General features: G+C 54.1%; 1 pseudogene; it reads left to right on the forward strand.

Annotated features, from left to right (window-relative positions):
• Positions 1-8,253, forward strand: part of LOC138996192 (zinc finger CCHC domain-containing protein 7-like) — an 11,736-nt pseudogene extending 3,483 nt beyond the window's left edge.
• The last annotated feature ends 5,849 nt before the right edge of the window (positions 8,254-14,102 follow it).

Here is a 14,102-nt window from a genome sequence, read left to right on the forward strand (position 1 = left end):
TGAATGGTTCTTCCCAGGACTGGTGCAGTGGAGGGAAGCAGAGAGCAGGAAGAGCAGCAGGTTAGGGACCTCATCCAAGCGAGGATGACAGGTTCAAACCCAGGTAACAGACTAAAATGGAGCTTTACAGGCCTGCAGAAGAGGGGGTGTGGCTTGGCAGGTGCATGAGGGAGATTCAGATCTAAAAATCAGACCCCACCCCCACCCAAGCTATTGGCTCTCTGAGCCCCTGGGCCAACAATGCAGCGTGCCTGCAGAGGCCTCAGAGGGCAAGCCACCATCGGGCCACAGCACGCTCACGCACACGCTGCTTCAGTGCCAGCGGGAGGGTGCCCGGCGGGGGAGGGTGCGGATTGCATGATGACTCATCCTGGCAGCAGAAAGTGTGCACGCTGAGGAAGAGGGCTCCATGATCCACGGCAGGGCTGTTCTCAGTGCGAGGCCCGGATGCTCAGCTCTGCAGTGGAGTGAGGGCTGGGAGTGGGGAGCACGGTGACATGGGGCCGACTCATCACACTGGTGGGACGTGGGCGGAGGCCTGGCAGGCCGGGTGGGAACCCCGCACCAGCCATCACGGGAGCCCCATAGGGTGTCATTTGGTAGAAATGTCCCTTTGGTACCTGCATTTAAGGCATCTGGCCCGTGCCTGTTTCGGTGGGTCTGGGGTAGAGTTCTTGCTCTAGGTGAGGACGTGGTATGAAAAGTTTAGAAGGAGGGGGCTGTTTTAGAAGGCCCCTTGGTAAGGCGGACTACTTCTGCCCTCAGAGGAAGGGACCTCGTCACCTTGGTCGCCAGGCCCTGGCTGGCAGACTTCCGGAAGCTGCTTCCTGCTGACCTGGTCCCTGTCTTGTAAGTCGGAGAACAACGGGCCAGTCCAGAGAGCACCCTGTGAGGCGGAGAGGCTGGGATTCCTCTCCACCATCCGGGGCCTTTGCCAATGTGTTGTAAGGTGTGCGCAGGTGGAGGTGGCCAGAGTAGAGGGGACACACAGCGATGCGTGGTCTGCGCAGGGGTCCTGGGTGTGCAGGGTGGCGGGGCGAAGGGGCAGGGGGCGTGGCCACACTGTGTGAGCCTCCCACCTGCCTGCCCTCTCTCCTGCCCAGGCACTAAGAGGCTCCATTTGCTTTTTCCCTGGAGGAAGGTCTGGTACCAACCAGCACATCCTCTCGGCTTCAGAAAGTAAAGCTCCTTTCGAGAAGTTTCTGTCTGCCTAATCGGTAACAAGTGGACCCCCTCTGAGCGGCGTGGTCTTATGGCCTTGGCCTGGCGGGGGGAGGGGGGGGGGGGCAGATGCACATGAGAATGTGGGGCATTTTACGACTCTTTTCTGGCTGGACCGCTTGAGTCTGCCAGAGATTTGAGAAACGCCGAGTCTTTATCTTCCTCCTGCAGCCTCAGCTGAGGGCTCCAGGTCGTGCACGGTCGCTGTGGCCAAACCCACTGTGGCCCGCAGACGACAGTGCCCGAGGTGTCCTAGCCCATCTCCTGGGACAGGTCAGCCTCGAGGTGACTGTGGGGCTGTGCACGCCCACCTGCTGGGACATCCCGCTGTTGGGAAGCTGAGCAGAGGCCTGGCTCCTTCCCCCTGCGGCCCAGCCCTGCTTCTCACCTGGAGGGCGCAGGAGGCCCGGGGCGCACAGCCCTCCAGGGGCACACACAGCTCTCCTCCTGCCCTAATGCTCACCCTTCAAACAGACACCGTCCTTTCTCCAGTCTCCTGTGAGGTGGTCTCTAACCTTTCCCGTCATGCTCAGCTTCTCTCCTCTGCCGTTTTCCATTTAGGTTTTTAAAATATATTTTTATTGGTATCAGAGAGGCAGGGAGAGAGGAGAGAGAGAAAGAAACATCAGTGATGGGAGAGAACCATTGATCAGTTGCCTCCTGAAAGCCCCACACCGTGGATCGAGCCTGCAACCCGGGCAAGTGCCCTGACCGGGAATGGAACCGAGACCTCCTGGTTCATAAGTCGACGCTCAACCACTGGGCCCCGCTGGCGGCTCCGATTTACTGACGTCCTTTTTAAAGGACCTGGCTCCGAGGCGGCAGAGTCCAGGGAGCGTGTCCAGGGTGCCCTGGCTGTGTCACCGTCATCATTACTACCCTCCCAGCACTGCCTCGTGGTTTCCTCGAGCCCAGGCCTCCTTGTGGCTGGAGCCGGGCAAATGTTTCAGAAAAGGCTCTTGCTCTTGGGGAGAAACTGAAAGGCCCTCCCCCTTCATCCAGCTCAAGGACAGGGACACACAAGACACCGTCAGGGTGGGGCCCCTGGCCCCTGGGCTGCAAACACTGCGGGGCTGCTGCCAGGGGCTGGTCTCCTCCTCCAACCACCTCAGCCGCCGATGCCCGATGTGCAGGCAGCAGGCTGCGCGGGCAGCAGGAGAGCCTTGGCAGGGCCTGCATCCCTCGCCAGCATTGGTAGTCCCTGCCGGCTGGTCCGGGCTTGTTCTGCCTTCAGTCTCGGTCCAGGCGGGGGGTCAGGCCCACAGATCCCACTGTCACCAGCCTCAGCATTGACCGCGTGGGCTGGGAGGCGGGGCCGTGCCCTTCCCAGGGCTGCCGAGCTGTGGGGGGCACAGGACACTCAGATCCTCAGCCGATGACACACAGCAGCACAGAACCTGCCCAGCCTGTAACTCGGACCAGCTTTTCCTCTTCCTGACGGGCTTGACCTTTCCCCGTCGTTCAAACACTGCATGGTAAGGAGCTAGTCCGTAGGAATCAAACCCAAGGGGAGGAATGAAAAAAGACTGTTTAGCATTTATTTTACTCTGAGGAGGAGCTGGGAGGCAGGAAAATGCAAAAAAAAAAAAAAAAAAAAAAAAAAAAATTGCATAAACTGGATTACAACCTGATTTCTGCTCCTGCATAATTAAGGGGAGGCTTGGGCGCTCTCAGGAGCAAATCCTTCAGGTGGGCTGGCTGGTGCAGTGTCTGCCTTTGTGGTACCTGCATCCCAGCTCGCTCACAGCATAGCTTTCAGGTTAATAAAGGAAACACCTGCCTTTCATACCCACCATCTACGTGGCATCGCACCCACAACCCCCAGGAGGGCTGTGCCCCTTGCCCAAATGTATGGATGGCAGGTGGCCCCTGTCTAATCTCATGGCATAACACCCCACCACGGCACATGCCTGGGTTTCGGGGTCGATCCCCAGTATGGGGTGTGCAGGAGGCAGCCAATCCATGATTCTCTCTCATCATTGATGTTTCTATCGCTCTCTCCCTCTCCCTTCCTCTCTCTGACACCAATAAAATATATATTAAAAAAAATAAAATGGTGAATTTGACACTAAATAAATTAATAGAAGGAAGGAAGGAAGGAAGGAAGGAAGGAAGGAAGGAAGGAAGGAAGGAAGGAAGGAAGGAAGGAAGGAAGGAAGGAAGACCCCATGACCATTTTATCCTTAGAGCTGGGGCTTGGCCGTGAGCAAGAGAACCCCACAATAAAATGGCTTCAACAGTGTGGGTTACGTCCCTCTCACTCAGTCCCGGAAGGTGGTCCCAGAGGAGGATGCTGGCTTTGTTCACTGCGTCCTCAGGGGCCAGGCCCCTTCCAGCTCACCATCAACCATCCCTCCTACCGGCCCTGCTCTCCTGGCCCCCTTGGTGCATGGGCCCACGGTCATCACAGCCAGGCCTGAAGGCCAGAGGGGACAAAGGCAGAAGCGCAGCCCGTTGTGGAAACACCCACCAGGAGCTGTCTGCTGGGCTCCCTGGTCAGAACGTGGCCTCGGGGCAGCACTTGGCTGCAGGGGAAGCTGGGAGCACAGCCTTTATTTGGGCAGCAGGTACCCGTGAAAGTTAGAGGGTCTGTTCCATCTCTGCCACAACAATGCAGGGGATTGACACATCTATTTGCTGTTTGAGTTGGTGTCATCCAGGCCCCTTTCAAATTACAGAGCCTACAAGGGTTGCCATTATCTGGCATTTGTCCAAGGAGAGCATCAACCTCTTCCCTTTGTGGAGACAATGAGGAGCCATTGGAAGAGTAATTCATTAGACACGGCCAGGCCTCGGGGCCAGAGGAGGCTCTGGAAGGAGCCGGGGCAGAGCTGGGCAGGGTCTCAGAGGGCAGCTGGGAAACAGACAGGTGCTCCAGGCCCTGTCTGCGGCTATGCCCCACGGCTAGGCTGCTCACATTCCCGCAGCCACCATGGGTTCAGTACCAGCAGCCGCCCTGGGGCTGAGGGACCTGGACAGCTGCTGCCTAATCTTAGTAGCACAGGGCACTTAGCACCCGGGGCAGCTGGCCTGCGGGGTGGTGGCATGGGGTGTGAGTTACCCACTCAGCCGGCAGCTGCCTGGTCAGTTGCACCATGTTAACTGACAATGGGATTTATTTATTTATTTATGTTTAAATATATATTTTTATTGATTTCAGAGAGGAAAGGAGAGAGAGAGAGAGAGAGAGAGAGAGAGAGAGAGAGACATCAATAATGAGAGAGAATCGTTGACTGGCTGCCTCCTGCACGACCCACATGGGATCGAGCCCATAGCCCTGACCGGCAATTGAATTATATGACCTCCTGGGTCATAGGTCGATGCTCAACCACTGAGCCATGCCATCCAGGCTACTTATTTATTTTTTTATTTTATTTTATTTTTTTGTTTCTAATTAAATCTTTATTGTTCAGATTATTACATTAGTTACTCTTTTTTCCCACCATAACTCCCCTCCACCCAGTTCCCACCCCACCCTCCGCCCTCACTCCCCACCCACTGTCCTCATCCATAGGTGCACAATTATTTTCTAATCTCTTCACTCACCCCCACACCTCTTTCCCCCCCCTCCCCCCGCCGAGAATAGTCAGTCCATTCCCTTTCTCTGTCCCTGATTCTATTATAATCACCAGTTCATACTGTTCATCAGATTATTTATTCACTTGATTTTTAGATTTACTTGATAGATGTGTATTTGTTGTTCATAATTTGTATCTTTACCTTTTTCTTCTTCTTCCTCTTCTTAAAGGATACCTTTCAGCATTTCATATAATACTGGTTTGGTGGTGATGAACTCCTTTAGTTTTTTCTTATCTGTGAAGCTCTTTATCTGGCCTTCACTTCTGAATGATAGCTTTGCTGGATAAAGTAGTCTTGGTTGTAGGTTCTTAGTATTCATCACTTTGAATATTTCTTGCCACTCCCTTCTGGCCTGCAAAGTTTCTGTTGAGAAATCAGCTGACAGTCGTATGGGTACTCCCTTGTAGGTAACTGATTTTCTTTCTCTTGCTGCTTTTAGGATTCTCTCTTTGTCTTTTGCTCTTGGCATTTTAATTATGACGTGTCTTGGTGTGGTCCTCTTTGGATTCCTTTTGTTTGGGGTTCTATGTGCTTCCTGGACTTGGAAGTCTATTCCTTTCACCAGGTAGGGGAAGTTTTCTGTCATTATTTCTTCAAATAGGTTTTCAATATCTTGCTCTCTCTCATCTTCTGGCACCCTTATAATTCTGATGTTGGTACGCTTGAAGCTGTCCCAGAGGCTCCTTACACTATCTTCGTATTTTTGGATTCTTTTTTCATTTTGCTTTTCCAGTTGGGTGTTTTTTGCTTCTTCGTATTTCAAATCTTTGATTTGATTCTTGCAACCCTCTGGTCTGCTGTTGGGAGTCTGTATAATATTCTTTATTTCAGTCAGTGTATGCTTAATTTCTAGTTGGTTCTTTATCACAACATTGAGGGTCTCATTAGATTTCTTGAGGATCTCACTACATTTATCGGCGGTCTCACCAGTCTTTTCGAGGGCCTTATTAAATTCATCGGTGGCTTCTAGACAGTTCTTTAAAGACCTTAAAAGTGTGGTTTTGAACTCTATATCCAACAGTTTGCTTTCCTCCAATTCTGTCGTTTGTGTCCTGTTTCTTTGTCTTGGCATTTTTTATGCTTCGCTGTGTCAATAGAGTGCCTTTCTGTGCTAAGTGTCCCAATTACCTGAGGTAGACACTCTTGGGCACCCCCTTGTGGGCTTTGTGCACTGTCTTAAGCCTTGATTGTTGTAGTTATCACTGGGAGGAATTGACCTCCAGGCCAATTGGCTGTGAGAATCAGCTGTGTCTGCAGTGGGAGAACTTCTGTGCTGGAGACACCCCTCTGGGACTAGACTTGCTTCGATGGGGCTTTGGTGCTCACTGAGTCTGCCCCCTGAGTGTGTCTTTTATGGTTCCACGGAGCTGCAAACTGGATGGTCCCACTCTGACCTCTGGGCTTCCTGGCTCCTGGATCTCTAGGGAGGTGCTAATCTAGCCTTTGCCTGAGGCTATCCAGCAAAAGTCTCCCTGCAGGGCTTGGGCGGGGCGGGTCCCATGGGATCAACAGGGCAGGGTTAGCAATTATGGCTGCTCTCAGTCTTGCCCTCAGAGGCTCTGCTTCTCAGTGTCCCAGTAATCGCTGCAAGCCCCTCGGAGAGAAAGCTGCCCTAGGGTTCTGAGCAATGCCAGACAGTCCCGCTTCTCCTGTATAAGTCTGGGTCCCTAGAGACTCTCCCGGAACTGGAGCTCAGAGCCTGAGACTCCCTCCCGATTGAAAACTACAACCGCGCCCTCAGCCGCCAGCCCGCTCCGCATGCATTCCACACCTTAGTATTTTACTTCAGCACTGCGCCTCCTCTGAGCCTCGGTATGCTTTTCTCTTTCCTCCTAGTTGTAGAACTTCCACTCAGCCAGCCTTCCTGTGGTTCTGGATGATGTCCGTTCCGTCTTTTAGTTGTATTTTTGAAGTGGTTGTTCGAGGCAGCAAACTCCGGTGTTTACCTATGCCGCCATCTTGGTTTCTCCTCTTATTTATTTTTTAAATGCATTTTTATTTTGTTTTATTTTTTTGTTAATCCTCACCTGAGGACATTTTTCCATTGATTTTTAGAGAGAGTGGAAGGGGAGAGGTAGAGACAGAGAGAGAGAAGCAGCGGTGTGAGAGAGACACATGGACTGGTTGCCTCCCACACATGCCCCTACCAGGGCCAAGGATCCAGCCTGCAACTGAGGTAAGTGCCCTTGACTGGAACCTGGGGCCCTTCAGTCCGTGGGTCAGCACTCTATCCACTAAGCCAGCTCCCATTCAGTTGTAAATTAAGCTCCTGCAGAACAGAGGCCTTGTCTGACCTGCACTCCACAGTTCCCAGCACAGGGCCTGGACTCAGTGGTTTGAAGAATTGCCAACTGAATAAATGACTAAAGGAAGGGTCTCCAGTTTTAACCAGGGCCCCCGTGGACTCAAGAATAGATGACGTGACTCAAAGGGAGCTCTGGTTTACAAAAGGAGAAGATGGTGTAAACTGGTTCATCAGTGACAAAGACGTTGAGGCCCAGATTTAATAATAGATCGTCAGGAAGAGGGGCCCACCGATACCATACAGCAAACAAAAACGTCACCTGTAGAAATTGTGACAAATGGGGCCATTTGTCAAAAAATTGCCCCTTTCCACAAGAAGTCCGCGCTGCTCCCTCTGCTCTGAGAGGACACCTCCAGGACGCCTGTGCAGCCCGCTTTGCTTAGGCTGTTCTTTGCCCATGACTTCTACACACAGATGTCATGGAAGACCTGCCTGGAGAACACGCTGTGACGGTGTGACATGCAGGCCGCTGTGCCGATGCCTGCCCAGAAACCTGAAGGCAGCATCACCACCCACTCCACCTGGGCCACCCACAAAGCCGAGACCCCTCTGGACAATCAGCCTCAGCGAACCGCTACAGCTGTGGTCAAGAAGGCCATTATGCACAGGAACGTACAGAAAGGCGAACGTTTCTCCAGACCTTACCCACATCGCCATTCATCTACTACTATGATAACAAATAGGAAATTCGGGAGCAAGAATACAAAATAAAATGAAAAGTAAGAGAACTCCAGGAAATGGGGATTTTCCAAGGTAGTTCAAGAGGCCACATATAAAAGCAGCAAATCAGGGGTCCCACCGTGACGTGAGGAAGAGCCAGGCCTCAAGGAGAAACACAAAGTGGCCTCAAGGAAAGAAAGAACCCCCAAAGGAAGCAATGAGCAGGGACAAGAGAGAGCGTGAAAAGCACAGGAGGCCGACAGGGGTCGTGACGGGATGAGGACTTTCCCAGAGGCCCTAGAACCCACTCTCCCCTCTGCACCTTCAAAGCCCAGAAGCCTCACAGTCATTTCACCACTCACAAGGCACGAGCCCAGAGAAGAAAGCTGCCCGGAGAGGCCGGCGGCGTGAGGAAAGGGGCGGGCGCTGCATGGAGCAGGGGGACCAGGATGACTTCCTTCTTACTAAGCAGAGGGAACCGAGTCTAGGCTGCAACACCTGCCGAGCTGGCTCTCCAGCACTGGTCTGCGCTTCACGTCCACAACATCCTCCAATCTTCTCACCAATCACAGTGAGTTTTGTTTTGTTGTTTTGTTTAATCTCAGCCACACCTAGAACTGCTGAATGAAGACCTAGGCCAGTGGTCGGCAAACTCATTAGTCAACAGAGCCAAATATCAACAGTACAACGATCGAAGTTTCTTTTGAGAGCCACATTTTTTAAACTTAAACTATATAGGTAGGTACATTGTTATTAACTTAATTAGGGTACTCCTAAGGCTTAGGAAGAGCCATACTCAAGGGGCCAAAGAGCCGCATGTGGCTCGAGAGCCGCAGTCTGCTGACCACGGACCTAGGAGATCTGTGCTCTGTGTCCAGCAGGTTACTAGGAGGGAAAACAAAGGTAAACTCAGACTTCCCCTGTTCCAGCGGGTCATTTTCACTCAGAATCCTACAGGTAGGAAGAATTGATCTTTTCAAGAGAATTTCAAAAAAATACTTTGAAAAAGTTAAAGCTCATCAAATGGACTAGTAATTCATCTGCAGTGTGCCTATGTAAATTAAATCCTTGCCGGGAGAGAAATTGTTATGAAAAAATTCATTGGTCTTTTCTGTCATCTCTCTCTCTTTAACATCGGAAAGGATGGTAGTTATAAATCTGAGTGTTGCTTGCTTCTGAAGCTGGGGTCAGTCTTCCTCTGGTCAGACCATCAGGGCCGCACAGCGAAGGCTCCTCATCAAAGCCCCGAAGAAGCAGGGAAGTGGCTGCTGTGAAATATGAGCGAAGAATCCCTCCAGGATCAGCACCCAGGACAGATTTCCCGAGACAAGTGGGAAAGAGTCATCAGAAATGTTGATGTCATGACAGTGAAATCGTTCCCACCGTTTTTACCGCCACACTTCAAGAACACTGTCACTCTGCTATATAGAGAAGAATTCTACCCAAGTTAAAAAAATTGTTTTGTTTTTATGGTGTTTTTTTTAACTGTATAGCTATACAGAAATGTTTGTACTTGTGAGACTTTTGTACTTATCAAAGCCTGATGTTAGAATTGGAAAAATAAAATGCCTGAAATAGAAAATAAAAAGAATAGATGACTCGCACCCAGCAAACATCACTCACCAGAGAGGTGAGAGGAGGGTGCTTACCAACGGGGACCCTCCAGGCCGAGGACTTTCAGGCGCCTAAGCACAGTGACGGACCTGAGTTCAGCTGCTGATCACCTAACCGGCCCAGGTGTGGTCTGTGGGCTGCGAGTCCTGCCCGAACTGCCCACTCAGGCCACGGTGCCTTTATAGACCGAATGTGTGTGTCCCCCCAAACTCATTTACTGAAGTCCTACCCGCCAAGGTGGCGCTGTTAGGAGGTGGGGCCTTCGAAGGAAGTTAGGTGCAGATGAGGTTGTGAGGGTGGGGCCCGTGGTGGGATGGTGCCCTTCTTAGGGGACACCTGAGCCTCTGTCTCTGCACGCTGAACGCAGCAGTGTTGTCTGTGGCCAGGAGGAGGGCCTCGCCAATCCCCCGCCGTGCTGGCGCCTGGTCTTGAACTTGCAGACTCCAGGACTGAGAAATAAGTGTCCGTTATGTAAGCCGCCAGCTGGTGGTATTGTTGCCACAGCTCCAGCTGATTAAGACAGTGGGCCGGGGTGGCCCTGCCCCCCACAGGGAGGCTCCCTCTGTGGGCTTGCCCTCCAGCCTTGATCAGTGAGGATGCAAACCAAGATACTGCAATGGAGGCCTCAGGATAAAGTGACTCAGGCCCTGGCTGGTGTGGCTCAGTGGATAGAGCGTCGGCCTACGGAGCAAAGGGTTCTGAGTTCGATTCCAGTCAAGGGCAGGCTTGGTTGCAGGCTCCTCCCCAGCCCGGGCTCCTGCAGGAGGCAGCCAATCGATGTGTTTCCCTCACATCGATGTTTCTCTCTGTCTTTCCCTCTCTCTTCCATTCTCCCTAAAAATCAATGGGAAAATATCCTCAGGTGAGGAGGATTAATAACAAACACAAAAAAGGTAAAGTGACTCAAAAAGAGCAGCTCGCTTTCCTTCAGGACAGCCAGGGTGAGCAGAGCCAAGGCGTCCCGCCGTGGGAGCTGTCCGCGTCCGGGCTGTCCGGTCCTCTGACCCTTGTGCATCCCCCGGGGGCCGTCCCTGGCGTGACTAAGGCTGGTCCACGGTGCATGTCCAGCCCTTCTCACGGTGAGGAGGAGGTCCAGGACAAGTGGCTTTGCTTTGAAGATGATGCCAAATTTATGCATCTTGCTTCCATTTATACCCCGTTACTCAGTCATCCCAGCAGCGAGGCGGCTGGGACCGTAGGCACCACAGCAGCTGTGCCCACGGGAAGCGCAGGGTCTGTCATAGGAAGAAGGTCCTGAGATGAACCCTGGGAGACAGAGGGCACCTCTGCCAGACCTGGGGCAGCTGCCCTTCCTCCGCTGGCGCGTGGGCCCAGCCCTAGCCTTGGGTGCCTGTGAGACGTCTGTGTCTTTATCCTTTTTTTATTATTATTTGAGAAAGAAGGAGAGAGAGAGAGAGAGAGAGAGAGAGAGAAACATCGATTTGTTGCTTCCAGCACACATCCCGACGGGGGCAGGGATTGAACGTGCAAACAAGGCACATGCACTTCACAGGGACTCGAACCTCTGGCCCTTGGGTCCAAGGGCTGACACTAACCACTGAGCCAAACCGGCCAGGGCTGAACCCGCCACCTTTTGCTGCCAGGGGGCTCAGAGCAAGCCCTGAACACAAACCCCAGGACGGCGGTGGGGGGTGAGGGGAGAACACGCCTGTGAGCCGACCTGGACGCGGTCACCTCCACCGAGGGCCCTGAGCCAGGCCACCCCGGGTGCCTGAACGTGACTTTGGCAGCCTTCATTCTCTTCCGCATTTTTCGCATTTTTGCCCGTGGGACCCCTGCCATCGCTTCCCACACCCCTGCGTTCCCTCCTGGGGCTCTCCTGGGGGAGGGGGCGGGGACTCCTGGGGCTCCGGCCTCATCGTGACATGTGAGCCTCCAGTGATGGGCCAATCTCAGGCCGTTGGGCATCAGGCTTGGCTTATCAGGGCTCCTGTCGCTCTGCAAAGAGCACGCAGCCAGCAGCACCCCTCTGTCCTCTTCAGAGGACAAGCATCTGTAACAAAAAGTAACATGTTTTCTCCCTTTAGGGTCACTCGGTCCAGAGGAATGGCTGGTGGGTCCGCCCACCAACAACATGGCAGTGCTGGGTCAGCTCAGGGCCCCGGGCCTCGCCTCCCCAACCTGCTCCCTTGCCCTGTGACCTGCGCAATCCAGGCCTGCGCGGTGCTGCGTCCAGTGAGGGCTCCGATCAGCTGAGGGGAACCGAGAAAGCCTGGTGGGATCTGGCACATTCGACGCTGAAATTAGGGTCATTGTTTAGACTTCACCCGCTCAGCACTGTCCTTGGAGGCGCCATCCTGGGTGCCTGGCGCGCTCTGCGGGCGTTTGCCCTTCCTCGGGCGTGCTTTTCCGTGAAATAGGGCCTTCTGTCCCGGCAGGCTCTTCGGAAGGAATGGAAGGAAGAGGAGGGGTGGGCGTGGGCGACATGCGCTGAGCGGCCATGACGTGCCGGGCCAGGCCTGGAGAGGAGCCCTGGCCAGTGCTGCTCAGTGGTTAGAGTGTTAGCCCGCACACCCAAGGGTCTTGGGTTCCATTCCTGGTCAAGGGCACGTAGGTGGGTTGCAGGTTCCATCCCAGGCATCCAATCTATGTGTCTCTCTCACCTCTCTCTCTCTCTCTCTCTCTCTCTCTCTTTCTCTCTCTCTCCCTCCCTCTCTCCCCCTGTCCCTTCCACTCTCTAAAAATCAATGGCAAAAATATCCTTGGGTGAGGATTAACAACCACAACAGAGAAGACAATACTCTGAGTGCTTGGGCGGCTCAGTAAAAACCTAGGCGAAAGAGCAGGTGCGAGTCCCAGCGGACAGGAACGCGCGGATGGGAAGGCCCAAGCGGGTTTTGAACGCTCCCTGGAAAGGCGCTCCACACGGAGCGGCTTCGTGTCGCTATTGCATCTGATTTAAGTTTCTTACGGGTGAACCCCATGCCTTCGTCAAGGGCCCCGAGATGCTGGAACCAAGAGGGCCTTGAGCATCATCTGGTCCAGCCTCGTTTTTTGGCTGAAGATGGTCTTCTCCTGTTTCCCTGACATGCCCGGCACCTTCTTGGTATGCAGCAGGGGCTCACTCGGTAGCAATTGAATGAATGGTGTGTGTCCTTCCTGCGGTCTGTCATTCACCTCACCCCGCGCCCCTGAGCGAGGAAACAGGAGCACGCTGGGCTGGGAAACGCATTCCGTGCATCATTAACCAGCCCGTGGGGGTCTGGCTGTTTTTATGAGTGTTTCCCTCTGGGAATGACCTTCACTGCGGCTCAGAACGTGAACTCCGTGCATCCAAGCGTTTTGCGGACAGCATTGCGGTCCCCATGATTGTCTTAGGCTCACAGCGACGACACGAACCGCGTCTGAGCAACACCGTGGACCTGTGAGTCCGCGTCCGCCATCGGTGTGGGCTCCTCCCCGAGTCTGGGACCCAATGGCGAGTCCGCCTCCCCCCCTCCTTCCTGAAATCATCTTTTAACCAGCGGCCACGCGTTTTCAGGTTGCACAGCATCCTGCCAACCACAGAGCCCGGGCCCTTCTCGCCCCTCGGTCCCCCCATCTTCCCCAAGGCAGGGCCCTCACACCCCCTCTCGGTAGGATCTGAACACCTGCCAGACCTTTAGGATAAACTACTAGTTGCGTTAATTCCAACTGGCCTGTTTCCTTGTGCTCACGTCCCACAGCTGGGACGGAATGACACGTTAATCCGACATATGGAGCCCGAGGGTGGGCTGTGCTTGTCTAACCATTGCCCAAACCGGGGGACTGCCCCTCTGATCTCGCAGCCAGGTGCACTGAGGACGGGGTGCATGGGGGCTCCCCTGACTCCAACGCCCATCCCAGCTCCTGCCTTGGCTCACCTGCAGCCTGGGAAACCTGAGATCTAGCGTTGCCTGAAGGATGGGACTTGGCCCACCGCCGTCACCCTCCCTTCCCCGCGCCTGTCACGGCTGTTAGGCTGACAAGCAGGATACTTATTCTAGGCTCCCAGCTTTCAGTTAGGGAGCTGGAGCCCAGGACCACCCAGGAAGCTGGGAGTGAAGGGGCATCATCGGCCTGGGGGGGTATGAGCGGGGCGGGAGGGTGGGGGGAGCAGACAGGCCACCAGTAACCGCTGTGCTCGGGACCCTGCATCCTGGCCACACTTTGTCACAGTAAATGGCTGCCACAGGGTCATTCTCCCCCCCCCCCCCCCCAACCTCTGTCCAGCATCAGCTGTGCACCAGGCACCGTACTAGGCACTGCCGAGACAACCAGGAAAGACACAGCTCCTGCTTTCCAGAGCATCACCAGCCGGCAGCGAGCGCAGACTCAGCCCTTCACCCACGTTTCACCAGGCTGGCTGGGAGGTGGAGGAGCCAGGGGTTGGAGCGCTGCAGGCGGAATAGCATGCGGAAGCTCACTGCAGGCTAGGCTCCGGCTTGGGCGGCACCCTGTGCCTGCCATGATTTGCATCCTTGGACTAGTATCTGGCCCATCTCGTTCCGCCTTCTACCTTAGCAAACGGAAGCACAGCTTTAGCAACGGACACGAAGGCCAGTCCATAGCAAACAAGTCCTGCCCGGTCCCCACCACGACCGGGCTCAGTGCTTCCTGAAACCACAGGGGGGTTGACAGCCTCCAGGAGCCGGCAGCCAGGGGAGGCCAGAACTATGCTCACAGATGCAGGAATGGAGCACAGCCTGTTTCCATGGTGACAGTGATAACAGCCTATATTTAT

This window comes from Myotis yumanensis, unplaced genomic scaffold (genome assembly GCF_028538775.1).
Source record: "Myotis yumanensis isolate MYYU_CA2020_CCGP unplaced genomic scaffold, mMyoYum1.0.hap1 SCAF_17, whole genome shotgun sequence".
In the NCBI taxonomy this organism is placed as follows: Eukaryota; Metazoa; Chordata; class Mammalia; order Chiroptera; family Vespertilionidae; genus Myotis; species Myotis yumanensis.